Source organism: Agelaius tricolor, unplaced genomic scaffold, assembly GCF_023055355.1.
Source record: "Agelaius tricolor isolate 1412-34295 unplaced genomic scaffold, bAgeTri1.0.p SCAF_34, whole genome shotgun sequence".
Lineage (NCBI taxonomy): Eukaryota > Metazoa > Chordata > Aves > Passeriformes > Icteridae > Agelaius > Agelaius tricolor.
The window spans coordinates 1,373,623-1,388,287 of record NW_027269294.1 but is presented as its reverse complement, the minus strand read 5'-3'; the positions used below and the strand labels follow the sequence as shown (position 1 = coordinate 1,388,287).

The 14,665-nt window shown below is 45.6% G+C and overlaps 1 long non-coding RNA gene across 3 annotated transcripts; it reads right to left on the bottom strand.

Annotated features, from left to right (window-relative positions):
• Nucleotides 1-4,537, bottom strand: LOC139602440 (uncharacterized). Of its 3 annotated transcripts, XR_011683218.1 has the most exons (3): nt 2,049-4,502; nt 706-1,664; nt 1-635 (listed from the first exon to the last, which is right to left on the bottom strand). It is a non-coding gene; the product is annotated as an uncharacterized lncRNA (long non-coding RNA). The 3 variants fall into 3 exon arrangements; XR_011683216.1 differs by lacking the exon at nt 1-635 and having other exon boundaries at nt 1,118-1,664; nt 2,049-4,537; XR_011683217.1 differs by lacking the exon at nt 1-635 and having other exon boundaries at nt 1,118-1,664; nt 3,524-4,537.
• Nucleotides 4,538-14,665: the final 10,128 nt, after the last annotated feature.

Here is a 14,665-nt window from a genome sequence, read left to right as displayed (position 1 = left end):
AGAAGTTTCGGTCCAAGTCGTCCAGTGATCAGCCAGAGGCCAGGGGTCAGCCCCCCAAGCCTTGCCCCATACGCTGTCCTAAAGTCTATGGCCCAGCATCCATCCCTTAGGGTCACTTAATGGTTGGTAAGATGTTATCTACTTCGGGTTTCCACCTCCCTTTAAATGTGACCTTGGCACATCTCCCTGGGGCTCTCGGCAGGAGGCCCCTGAGGTGCAGGAGCTCCTTTCTTTGGGATCCTAATAAAACCTTGGATTAACCCCTGCTAAGAGTCGGCCCTTTATCTTCTACCGCTGTCTCTGGTGTCTCTTGTGCTGCACAGGGGCCCAGACCAGGTGCCCTCAGCACCCTTGGGGCACAGAGAGTGTCTCCCCCCAGCCCAGGTGCCCTCAGTACCCTCAGGGCACAGACAGTGTCTCCCCCCAGCCCAGGTGCCCTCAGCACCCTCGGGGCACAGACAGTGTCTGCCCGCTCTCGGCCGTGTCAGGGCTGCTCCCCCCGGTTGCTGCCGACTCGGGACTGGCCGAGGGTTACTGAGAGGCTCGCAGAGGGACCGAGACAGCAGGGCAGGGCTTTTAGCTGTTGTTTTATCTGCTGGTTTGATGTTTAACACATGAGGCAGAACCCCAAGCCCCTGCTCACCATGTCAGGCTAGGCTGCAGGGGAGCACATTGACAGCAACACAGTGGCTGCACCACAACCACCATCAATCAATCTGATAGAAAAAGGGTTTAAGGCCTCTGACAGCGCCATGGTGACTGAGCTGAGCCCAACCTGGGTCTAGCTTAATCCCTGATCTGTGTAAAGCCCTCTTCTGTGCTTTCCTCAGGCTGGGACAGCTGGAGAGGTTGCTCTCCATGAGCACAGGATGGCAGCTGTGGGCTGAAACTCACTGAGCTGCCTCCCCAGTAGGGGATGGGCTTGTGAGGGATTTAAAAGAAAAAACATTACCATGTCTTTGTCAGTCTGCCATGCTCGCTTAAGCTGGCTGTTGGTGATTTGTAGTATTTTATAAAATAAAAACCAAATGCTTTCCCTTTATAAGGAAATATGCTATGAAGAGGGCTTCAAAGGAAAGATGATTAGTTACTATCCAACTGTTGCTAAATTCATTGCTTGATGGTCCATATACTGCGTTTTTTAATGTCACTGATACCTGATACAGACCATTGCCAAGCTGTTTGATAATTATTTATCAGCCATCTGCATCAGCATCATCTGCATGACCAGTGATGGCCAAAAAGCAGGAAGGAGAGAAAGGGCTTAAGCTGTAGGCAGGAAAGGGAAGGCAGAAACCAAGCAGCAAACAATTGGCACCTGGGCTCCATTGAAGACTAAAAGTGGGAAAAAATGGCTTAATTGAAAAATCTGCCTATTGTGTGTGCAGTCTCCAAGGGGAAACAAACAAACCCATTCAAAGGAAGGGAAAAAAAGGCAAAGAATTAAAAAATCCTTGTGCTGTTATGCAGAATTGGGGGGTTTAACTCTTCCCAATCTCTTCCCAGTCTCAGGCAGAAATATTTCTATAACCAAACCATCTCCCTTTTTCAAGCATTTAGTTGGATTGAGTAATTTCTTAAGTCCTCCATCATCAGGACCAGTTTGGGTTTGGCAGCTCAAACACCTTGGCAAGGCCAGGACAACTTCAGTGGTTCTCCCTGTCCTGAAAGAGAGGAGAAAAGGGAAGTTAAGCTCACTGCAGAATCAAAGCCTCCTGCATTTCATCTTTTGGCTTAGATTGCTCACCATGGAGTATGAGCCATAAAAAAAGGGGAGGTGGCACCAAATTGAATTAAAAAGTGCCCTTTCCCAGTGCTTTTATTCCAGACATTCAAAGGAAGCTCATTTTTCTTCTAGCAGAACCATTCTCATCCCAGACCCCACTCAGCAGTTGTTCAATCTTTTGGCACTGGATCTGGACAAAGGAAGGGACACATCTGGGTCACAGGAAAGCACAGAGGGAAACCCTCCAAAACTGGCCAGAGAAAAATGAAATGCAGGAAGACAGAGCCTGCAGACAGAGAAAATGAAATGCAGGAAGACTTACCTGCAGCTGGATGCTCTTTGCACTGGGCTTCCTTTAAAGGAATGGATTTGCTGCTAAACACATCTCAGGCTCAGATGTGACCAGGGAGAAGGTGGGATGGAGATGAGGAGTCAGACAGGGAATAACCAGGGAGATGCAGGGCCCAGGAACATCAAGGATGGAGAAGAGAAGGAACAGGGATTGTTCTCCTTGTTTAGATCCATCAGTGCTGGGAGCTTGGGAAGCACATGAGGGTACTAGAGGGATGCTGGGCAGGAGCAGGATAACTCCAGGATAAGGGCAAGCTGCTCCCACTCCAGGGCTGGGCCAGGGAAGGAGGGGAATTATTTCTCTCCCCTTTCCAGTGGGATGCAGGTGCCACCCCATGCAGAGGTAGGAAAACTGCCTTGCAATCAAGTACAAAACCTCCCTGGCAAGCCCAGAATGCCAGCAGCCATTCCTCCTGGATTTCCTGCTTACAGGCATTTTAAGCTTGCTTTGTCTCAAAATGCCCTTTTTTGCCAAGGGCATTCCCATTTCTTTTGGATCCTGAACAGAGGTTTGGAAAGCTGACTTTGATGAGGGAACTGTTTCCTATTTTGATCCGTATTAACTTGGAGTTTCCCTTGGCACCAAAATCAGGGGGTGAACCCATCCCTTGAAGGGCCATAAGATCCTAACTATCCAATCCCCAATCCCCTCAGCATTGGCTTGTGGAACCTTCTCAGGGTTAATTTAGCAAACTTAAGGGTTTGGCAAGTTCAGGATCAAAACAACCAAAAAAATTCGTGAAAAAGAAACTGAACTGAGGCTGGCTAAAAGCTGAAGACTCATTACAACAATTCAGTGAAAAGGAAGCAGGATTGATCCTGTGAAAAACGCCAATCACTTGTTTTTACACTTTTAAAAGGTTAACAGTAATTAAATGGTTACAAAAACAATAATACAATTAGAGTAATAATAATTTGGACAAATTAAATTAGGACAATATGAGACAATAGAGACAAAGAGTTATGGACGTCCGGGTACCTTTTTCTGGGCAGCACAAGCCCGAAAAAGGACCCCTGTTAACAAAGGATTAACCCTTAAAAACAACAGCCTGTTGCATATTCATACATCTCATACATGATGCATAAATTCCATTCAAACACAAGATTCTGTCTGGTCATCATCAACTTCTTCCTCTGAATCCTAACAGCGCCTTCGAGGCAAGAAGAAGTTCATTTCTTCTAAAAAGAGAGCACTAAATTCTTTTGCTCTGAAAGATTTAGGTGTCCTGTGGCTGCTATCTCGCTGCGAGTCCTTTCTTTAAAAAAAGTCTCCAACATAGCATAGTTTCTATTTTAACATTTTGTTATAACCTAAAACTATATTTAACACGCTATTGAAGAGAATTAATACAGCATTACTTTCTAACACAACACATACCATATTCATTTTAATATTTGCGAAAAGCCACTCACAAAATACGCATTTTTCACATTTTCAATACTCACCAAGCCACCTGGCCAGAGTTCTGTGCCCACCGAGGACACAGCAACCAGCAGGGACCTTCCTCCCATTCTCCAGCACAGGCTTCTTCCCTCCACACGCAGGGAGCTGCAGCCACTCAGGGAACACCGACTTAGCCACAACAGGAGAGGCACAAGGATAATTTGGAACTCGTTGCGACCTCAATGCCGCCCAGACCCAGGAGAAAGCACTCTTACCATCAGCCGGAGCGGGGTATTTCCTGTACCGCCCTCTCTTCCCCTACCCAAGGCGCATGAGCACACTGCCGCCATCATTGGAAGGGCAAGTGAGTGCTGCCCTCAGCCGCCATCTTGGGTGTGACGTAAAAGTGACCCTTTTTTTGTCTCCCCTTTCCAGTTTTCACCCCCCTGCAGAGGCAGGAAAACTGCCTTGCAATCAAGTACAAAACCTGCCTGGCAAGCCCAGGATGGCAGCAGCCGTTTCTCCTGGATTTCCTCTCCGCAATCTTTGGTATTGGCAGAAGCCGCTCCCGGCCGAGCCGCCATCTTTGTTGTGGTATCCTTAAGCATCCCCCGCTCCTCACACAGGCGTTTCTCTTGCTGGCTGCCTCAACCCTGTCCCGACGCCGATCCCGCGCTCTCAGCGCCATTTTCTGCTGCTTTTCCCGGCGGGAGAAAACGGTTGGCGGGGTTAGCGGCACCGGAGCCCCGCGAACCGCGGTAGGGAGCGGCGGCGACGCCTCTGCCGGAGTCCTGCCGCGGCCGCCATCTTGAGTGCGGCTGGAGCCCGACCCGGCTCACGCAGGATCCTGGTACACGGGCGCTTCGCCGTCTTGAAACGGGAGCTCTGTCCCCTCCGCGCCTCCGCCGCCCGCCGAAACCGGCCCCGCCGCTCTCGTTCTTCCCAGCCACCGCCCCGCACGGCGGCCCCTCAAGCCCGGTCGCGCTCCTTTGCACTCCTCACTGTGCTTCACCGCTGCCCTCTGTGCACAGCACCGCTCTGTGCCCACAAGGTGGCAGCACCGCCCCCCTGCCCGGGCCGGGCTGGACGCGCCTTGGGGCAGGCAGGGAACGGAGACCGAAGCTGCCGGAGAGCCTTTTGTATTTATTCCCTTCAGCCTCAGCAGCTGTTCCTACGGTTTAAGGGCACTCGATTGGTTCATTCCTAGGTAACAACGTTATAACCTGGTTTCAAAACGACTACGCATCTCTAGTCAGAGTTTCCTGCATTCCTGTACACAATAGAATGGATAGATTATTTCCAAATTATTCTTTCCAAATGGTTTTAGAGATAAATTCCAATTCTTTGCCCATACCTATAAAAAAATGAAAAAGTTGACAGGTTTTGGTGTTCTACACCCACCCCTCCGTGTGAATTTTCTGGCAGCTTTTGGTCCCTCTGGGGCAGGGTAACCCAGCATGACCCCCCCTCATTCCCCACTCACCTGCTCCTCCATCAGCCTGGTGTGACCGTGTTCACAGGAGTCTGAGGATGAGGGAAGAGACAAGGAGTTGACTCCATGTTTCAGAAGGCTTGATTTATTATTTTATGATCTATATTCTATTAAAAGAATAGAAGAAAGGATTTCATCAGAAGGCTGGCTAAGAACAGAAAAAGAAAGAATGATTTCACAAAGGCTTGTGTCTCGGACAGAGAGTCCGAGCCAGCTGGATGTGCTTGGCCATGAATTAGAAACAACCAAATGAGACCAATCACAGAGTTATGAATAAGAAGCTTGACTAGGCCAATATTCAAGCAGCAATCAATTTATTATTTAATATGGTAAAGTATGAGCAATACAGAGCTGGGTACAGTGGGGGAAGTTTTCCCTCCAACTGCACACCGATAATTGAGGGTAACAGGTATTTATAGGGGTACTCATCAGCTTTTTCAGCAGTGTCTATTTCCAATTTTTACTCATCAGCAATTTTTATTCCAAATTATTACATCACAATTCTATACACTATTGTGATTTGAATTTCTCAGGATGTATTTTCAAAGGAGTATCCCCAGATGGTGATAGTCCAGTTTCCGAAAGAAGAAAGACGAATCCCATCTGGTGGAGTCCAGTTCCCCAGATGTGTGCCCATCTTTTAATTGCAGAGACTATCAATCTCATAACAGTGATGTCCAGCTTCCCTTTGGTCGAAACCATAAATCCTTGAGGTGATGTTCATCTTCCTTTCTCAAACTGTTTTTCTCTGCTTCCATAAGGTGTGAGATAAGCATATTTCCTTTATATATATTCCAAAGCTATAGTTTCAAGGATACAAGTAATATTCTAAAGTTATACTTCAAAAGGTTATTATTGCAGAGCTTTTTTATGGATTAAATGCAAGCAAAAAGCAACATCCTTAACACCTTAATTCCAATGCTCCTAAATCAACCAGGGTTAATTGCAAACAACAGATAGGTTCAAAGGCCTTTTTCCATGCTTTATTTTCATCAGTTATTATTAGAATTCGCAACTATCCCATTGTCGATGTCCACACATTTCGCATTCGCAAGTACACACTTGGCCTGTTTGTACGAGACACGAAACACAGCTTTGCATCTCACAACAGATCCCCCTTTTGCATTCCACAGCAGCAGATAATCATTGTTTACATTTTGTCCCTGAGGCCTCTCAGCTTCCCAGGAGGAAAAATCCTAAGGAAAGGATTTTCCAGAAAAGATGTCTGCGACAACCTCCCAGCTGCTGGTGGGCTGGAGCCTCACCAGGGTGGCCATGGCCAGGGTACCACACATGTGAGAGCGTGGGGAAAGGGAATTCCGCACCTTCCCTCTCTTCCCGGGGACGCCGTAACCCCAGGGAGGTGCAGGGCTGCGCCAAGGGGAAAGCGCTCGGCGGGAGGGAAAAGGATGTTACGGGGCTCTGGGTGTTTGTTGTTGCTGATGTTGTTGCTGATGTTGTTGCTGATGTTGTTGCTTCCTACTGTGAGAGACAACTGCTCACTTTGAAAATTTAAAAAGGTTTATTAAACCTTGACAAAAATACAACAAAGGACTACATAAGGAAAAAGCTGCAGCACTGGGAGCTGTCCCCTTGTGCACACCATGTGGCTGGTTCATGTTCAAGATGGATGCTCAGTCTTTTATACCCCTGGGGTTGGATCAGCCAGCCCTGGTCCCTCCCAAAGTCTGTCAGTCAGCTCTTCTGTGCCATTTATCAGTGCAGACTGCTTCCTTGTCACTGGATTGGAGCTCAGGTGTTGCCATGCCCACCCCCTGAGCACCCCCAAGCTTTTCCATTCCCAGCTGCCCCAGGTAAGGGACACCTGTGCAGCTTCTTTGTACCTGTCCTGGACAGCCCAGGCTGTCTGATGGCAACAGTACAGGGGGGAAAGGGAACTGTGGGGAGAACAGAGGACATCTAAACTACAATAACATAACTATCCATCACTAAAGCTTTTCTTAATATTCATACAATAGTTATCTTTTAATTGCAAGAGCCAATCATCTCATTATCCATTTATAACACTATATATACATATATATGCTGTTTGTCTTCATGTGTGTGTGTGTATATATATAGTAAAGAACTGTCATTCCTTTCCCCATATCTTTGCCTGAAAGCCCTGTAGTTTCAAGGTTATAATAATTTGGAGGGAGGGGGTCATCTTTTCCATTACAGGAAAGTTGCCACTTTCCTTGGCAGACAGCTGTCTTTTAAAACTAGGACAGCTAGCTTAGCATTATTTGAAGATTTCACCTGTTCAGATTTTACCTGTCACTTCAAATCCCACATTTCCCTGGAGAGCAGGGAGGGCCCAATTCTTTAATGGGCAATTAATATAAACCAAAAGGTTAATATTACAAACATTTGTCTATTTTGAAATTAAACCAATAATTCTACATGGAGAAAAATATTTTAATGGACTTTAAAATGCAAAAATTTAGTTTAAAAATAAATTAAGAATTGTGCTTTCTTGAAATAGTTTTCCTGCTAAAAGCACACTAGGGAAAGTATTAAAAACAGTGCTAAAAAAGCAGGTATTAATCATATTTCTTCATTAAATCTATGCTTTTTGTATTTTTGACTTTGTTCTATTAATTATATAAAAGTATCAAGGACGTAGTATTTATGAAAAATTGTGTCTTTCCAGATTATAAACTTTGAATAAGGTAATTTGTATAGAAAAGGTAATGGGATAAATTTTGGTTTATCAACCAAAATGTCGTGGTATCAACACAAGTCATGAATTCATGTCAGATCCATTTTCTTCTGAACTTCACGGACAACTTCTCTGTAACGGTTTAATTCAGTTCCTTTTTCTTCCCCATGATCCAAAACAATGTCAATGTGACAATGTTCAATACTCATTCTTTTGAGACCACCTGCCTTCTAAACAGAAATGGACAAGTTAGCATTTTTGGACAGCAGACATGCTGTTGAATATGTGATGTACTGGAAAAATCCATACATTGATTATTGTATTTTTTATAGTTGGCAAGACATTGAATTTAAGACAGCAAATAAATGAATACACCCCATTGCTTTCCCTCTTTCTCTTGCCTGTGGTTGCACATTTCAAGAATGAAGTGAGGCAAAAATTGGAGTTAAAAAAATGCACGTCTAAAGGAAAAACAAGGTAGTCGACTATAATCCAAATGAAACCATTACCTGACAGAACCTGGAATATTATTATTAGGGTGTTGAGCTGACCCTGCTTGAAAAGCACAAGAAGCCCTGCCTTTGGCTGGAAGGCCTTGGATACCTGCACAGCAGCACCACTCTCTAACTGAAACCAACAATCTCATCCCCTCAGGGCTCTGACATGGGACATGAATTTGCCACAGCTGCAGTTCATAAATTAGCATCAATATTATACAGTGATAAGAGAAGACGGCCACTTGGCATGCTCCCTCCCATTTAAAAGTGTTTATAACGCACAGAGAGGCTCCTTGTTTGATGCTAATGGACAGCATCTCTTTCTGCTAACTGAAATATCCATTTTGGCACCCAAGTAAGTACTTCCCATTGCTCTTTCCAGGCACAGGTTCTATTTCCTTGCTAATCTGAAGAGCTACTCTTGAGTCAAGTGAAGCAGTCCAAGCAAATCCTCTCCTGCTGTAAACCTCTGAGCCTATATTTAACATGGAAATGAATTGAATGAACCAAACAAGGAGCTAGAAGGAACCTGCCAGGAGAGACTCACAGAGGCTCCATGTGTGCTGTAGGTCTACACCTGTAGACTCACAGCTCCAGGTGTGCTGCTGGCCTGGGCTGGGGAGCCATGGAGTGAGAGTTCAAATCTGCTCCCCAGCTCCTTGTTTCCAGGAGGAAGGTCACCAGGCATTTTGTTTGCCTCTCTTGCACACTGGCTTCCAAATAACCCAGGTGGGGCCCAAGAGGCTGATTGCCAAGCGCTGACACTGCTGCACAGCCATCTCTGAAGCACCATTTAGTCACTGTTCCTGAGTTGTGCTCAGGCCTGCCCTCAGATGCATAGCTGCAGGGTTGGGAAAAGTGAGGAGATGCTCCTCAGCCTGCAGCTCTGCATGGGGCCAGTGCAGAGCCTATTCCCTGCATGCTTCTGCCAGAGTTGCTCCTTTTTATTTCATCCAGAGGGAGGCCTCAGGCTCACTGGCATCATTGATATTTACTAGTTCAACTGAAGGGACAGGGCTCATGCTTTCTAAAAATCAGACCTCCAATGCCCTCTGGTGACAGGAACTAATTAGATGCCACTGCTTCTCCTGACTCCAATTGCAAAACACTTAGGTAATTTTATTCCTATTAAATATTTCAGGCAAATACTGAGATTTAGCACAAACCAAAACCACTAGTTTGAATAAAACCCTCCTCTTGTAATTGCTATGGCACTTGCTAGGAGTTGAAAAATAAGCACCCTCCAGACACACCATAGCTTAGGGGATCTCCAAAGCTTATTAGGCTGAGCCCTTAAATACTTTAGTCCTGATCCTTACTGCAGAGAAGTACACTTGGGTGTGTGTGTGTGTGTGTGTGTGGCTGCATGGCTGCAGAAATGCCTTGTGACCTTCCCTGCCTAATCTCCTGGGATGGAAAAGCAGTGACCCCAAAAGACTTTAGGAAGACAGGTTGCTGAAATGGCCACAGCAGCTTGCGTGTGCTGGTGCGCAGCTTCTGTCCTCTGCCTGTCAGGGCTCGCGTGGGTGAAGGCACAAAGCAGCCAGGAAGCAAGAGGGAGGCCAGGGGGCAAGGCAGGGCACCTTAATTTGGTATTTGAAAGTCTGTCTGCCTCCTAAATGTGTGGACACTTTTCAAAGGACTTACTAGGAATGGCAACATGTGACAGCTTATGCTCAAGCTCGTTTTTTTCTCTGTAACCTGACTTTACTGATGCACCGTTGTGATATTAGGGAAGCAGGTAACAACACTGAAATGCACAGTAACTGGTTGGTGAAAAAATATCGAAAATAAGCATGTCAGTGACCTATGATCCTAGTGACCTTCTGAGTGTATCTTTTTTAATTGTTTCTTCTATTATTTGCAATCTCTCTTCTTCAAAAACAAACCCCATAGGAGGAATAGCACATGCTTTAAAAACAAAATGCTCCAAGACTGCTGCCATAGACTGAAAGCCTCCAGCTTAGTTACTAACCTATGATGAAGAGAGTTTGTAATTAAACCTACCAGCAGAGCCTTGATTACTGGGGGGATGTAGGTTCTGGTATAAGTTAATAAGGTCCTGGGGCAGGCAGATCTGCAGCCCTTAGTTAGTGTCTCCAGCAGCACAGAACACCTGTGCTGTACCTGGGCAGCCCCTCTGTGCCTGTAGCCGCACCAATTGCTGTTCACTCCTGCCTCTCACAGCAGCAAACCGTGTCAGTGCCACGGGGGATTGCAAAAGCACTCCCAGGATTGTGCTCCAGCCTCCACCCCGTGGGACACTGGCAGTGAGTGTGTGAATGTGGGGCAGCTGACCTTCTGCACCCTCATAAGGAGACCAGGAGCTCCAGAAGTGACACCAGCCTTCCTTGTTTCTGTTAGCAGAAGGCTCTGCCCAAGGCAGGTGCATCAAAGAACGTTTTCCTTAGCTGTATCAGAGCATGCGCAGAGGAAAGAGTGGCCAGAGCAAGCTGGCCTTTAGGGTGTGCACAGACTTACCCCTCCTGCATGGCTAGTGTTAGGAAAATTAATCCACAAACATCAGAGGTTTATGTCCAAAAAGGAGACAGAGGAGTCCTTTCACTTTGTTTGAATAAAGAGAGAGGTCATGAGGCATTCTCCCCATGGGTCTCTCAAATTTTTGGAGGACACAGCTTCCTTTTTATCCTAATTTTCTGGCCCCATTTTCCTTCTCTCTTTCCCCACTGGCTGAGGTGCTTGAGAGGTACAGACTCCCCATACACTGAAGATTTCCCTCTAATGTACAACCCTCCCTTTTAATTTTTAATCTTGTGGAATTTAGGGGGTTTTCTTCCCCATTGTTTCTTTCATCTTTCAATGTCCAATTTCATTTATCAGCAAACCTAAAGTTCATTTGTAAAAGCAAATCTCTTTTCCCATTCATCAGTCAATGGAATCCTTCCCATTGTTTCTTTTATCTCCCAGTGCTGGTTTTATCTACCAGCAGACCCACATCTTGTTTGGAAAGACAAATCTGCCATTCCTCTCAGTCAGGGTTTGCAATATCCCATATTTGTGCAGTGCCTTTCTAACAGAACTCTTACCTCCATGCCCCAGAATAGCTCCTTCCATGCCAAGAGAGCTCTCTTCCTGCTCCAGGGGTTATGAAGCCCGTTGCCTTGCATTCTGTGCATTAAATAGCCTTTTCCTGTAGCCATGCATCTGTCTAGCACTGGAACTTCCGAAATAAAGACAAGAGTTAGGCATTTTATGAGCTTTTTGGAGGAAGAAGATCCACCTTAAAATTGAACTGGGCATAAATAAGGAGCATGATATAAACCTGTGCAGATTACCTCATCCCTGAGCAATGGAAGTCAATCTTTTGGAAAAGATGGGTGTCTGTTTATTAGAAGCAATTACAAGCAATGGTCATAATCCTTTTAGGATATACATGGAGAGTGACTCAGATCATTTGATGAGTTTTACTGCTGGTTTTCCCTGATGCACTGGCCCAGCAGAATTACTAATGCTGGCCATAATCTCTCAGAACAGGAGGGTACTAGGGCAGCATTTGGTGGCAGGCAACTACTGTGTTGGGACAGACCGAGGTAAAACTGGCAGCATGGGAAAGCTCACAGAGGTTTGGATCTCCCTCAGAGGGCATCTGCCTACGCCATCCTTCTGTGCTCTTTTGGTAGGTCTGCAGAAAAAGCTGTGAGCTTCTAATGTTCTAGCAATGCTTCAAATTACGTGGCTCTCAATGCTTTACAGATATTAATTTATCTTCAAAGTAGGTATGTGAATGGGATCCCACATTTTCACATCTACAGCACATATGGGGTATGGAGAGAGAGAGAATAATAGTTTTCCAGTCAGTGAGAAACATGTCAAGCTCAAGACTTTGTTCAGGCTTGCAGGAGGGTTAAGCTCAGGCTTAACAGAAACACCAGAAGTGATTTACTTCTGCACAACTGGACACCAGTGGCAGTTTAGTAGACCTGAATCAGGGCAAAATGTTATGGAAAGCATTGCCTGAAATGCCCTGTAGCTGGCTCATCCAGGGGGTCTGTCACACAGCCTAGAATATATCCTTCATCAAAGGGGCATTTTGTCTGCCCTCAGGTCCAGTGATACCACCAACCTGGCATTTCAGAGGAAGAAATGTAGGATTTGCCATCTACATTTTTAATTAGAGTTAACCCAAATTTTGAGTTATTTTGAGCACTGTCTCTGTGCAGGTGGATGTGTGGATGTCCTTGCTAACAAGATAGGGGTACTCTAAGCAGAGGGCTTATTTTAATGTCTTTTCTTTGCAAGCCCCTGTGTGCAAACTGCTCAGAATGCAGCCCTTCTGTCAGCACTAGATGTGTACACAGAAAACATTTGGTGCTACACTGGCAGCAGCAGCATCTGGAAGCATCCCTATTAGGAACAAAGCAGGGGTGCTCTCAGCAGGCAGCATGCACAGCTGCTTCACAGCAGTGCCTTCAATTTGCTGCTGCTGCAGGGCATAGCTGACCTAACATTAGCTGTGGGTTTGCACCGTGTCAGGACAGCCCCGACAAGGCGGGAATGTTGCAGGAGAAAACCGGCAGGGAAAATTCTACCCAGGATGGATTGGTGTGAGGAAGTTTGCTCAAAGACCTCGGCTACCTCAAGGTGGGAACAATGGGAGGGCAGAAGCAGTTCCCACTTCAGTAAGATGACCAATAAATTGTGTGCTGTTGAGGCCTGTTTTCCACAGCAGCAGGGAGAGTTTAGGTGTGACAATTCTCCATGACTAGAACAAACAAATCCAGCTCTTTACATTGGCTCTGCGAACACAGCTGCAGCCATGCACTGTGGGGATTCTCAGCTGCAATTGGAACCCCCATATGGCAGTGCCTGTGTGTACATCAGACTTTCTTGTTCATTCTAGCACGGGTTTGTAGACCAAAGATTAAAAGGAAACTTACAGGCTCTTAGTTTCTTCTTGCCAGCACCATTTTAAATGCTAGCTACAAATATCTGGAATAAATTACTTTCTTTCTGTTGAGGTCTGAATAGCCTGTAAATCAGTGAATTGAAAGGATGTGATTAAGAGTGAGTTTTGCACTATACTGAACTTTGCCCTTCTTTCTCTTTTGTTAGCAAGCCAGACTGCCTTCTGTAAAGACTAGTCCTTTTGAAGGTCAGTGAAAAGGGAGGGAAATATGTAGAGATAAATAGCTTAAGACTGCACACTTGGATGCTGTGAAACTTAAACTTAGGTAGTGGCACAACCGAGTATACAACTTTTATCTATCATTAGCTGTCCTTAAAAGGATAGGGCTATGAAAATCTGATTTTCTGTAGGAATAGATGTTTGGGATGTTTCATGCACATACTTATGTCACATTACTTATAAAAATAAGAGATGCAACTACTAAGTGTCCCCATCTGCTTCCGAACTGAAACAGATTATTAAAAATCTCTGTGGTAGAGATAAGAGCTTACAAGTGTAGTATTCAGATGCTTGTACACATGTACAGATTAACCATGCCAGTTACTCATCCTGTGACATCAGGCTGTCATTCTGTTCCTTGCTGCAGTGTCTGTTGCCAGATGTGATTCCTTACACCCCACTCCACTCCATGGCCATGCACATACACAGCCACTGTTTCCCCTCCACGGTGTTGCTGTGCCACTGCAGACTGGTCAGCTGGGGCTCCAGAGGGCAAGCACTGTCTGGGCAAAGGGTTAACACAATCGAGTCAGACAAGATTTTGTCGCCCCCATCAGATCTTGACTGAGTTTGCCTTTATATGTTACACATACATCCGCAGGAAGGAGGAATCTTGTTTCTCTCTCCTCTCTCTTTTTCTCCACTGCCCTCTCAAACACCTGTGCATTGCCTTGTTTATTTTTACAACTGGTCCATGCAGTGACAGGCCAAGGATGAGAAAACCTCCCTGCGCCTGTAGCCTCATGGCCTCTGCACTGTGACACATCTTCTGAGAAACAGCAGGACGTTCAGTGCAAGGAGAGAGTTTGTCAGGGCTGCTAGCCAATCACATGTGCTGGCACCTTCAAAGGAGCATCAGTCTGTCTCTCCATTCTCATTGGCTCGTCCCAGAAGTACAAATCGTTCCCAGAAATGAGAATTGGTACCAGTTACTGAATCATGTTTTAATGGAAAGCTACAATTAACTCTGCACATCCCTCAGAGAGACCAGATTGCAAAACTGCAAGCAGACAGGAACTCGTCTTGCTGTTAACAAGTGTTAAAGTTTCTAACTGAAATTTAATCATGCTTTTTACAGTAGCTAAGTCCAGCGTTATTTGTGTGGATCAGCTTGGCTTCCTCTCAGGCTGACAAACATGCCTCCACAATTGAAATCAAAACCTCTGAGTAGCACAGGGGGGTCATAGATGAATGAGGTGATAAAAAAAATCACACAGCTCTGTGCAGCACACACACGCTAACGAAGGCTTTACAGGAAAACTTCTCATTTATCACAGCTTCTGAAATGAGATCCTTCTAGCAGACAGATCTAGCAGACTTTTAGCTTTACGTCTTCAGTCAGTGCTGAAAATTAATCTTCACTTTCAGATGGGCAAATAAATATTGGCAAGGGCATTGTAGAAACAA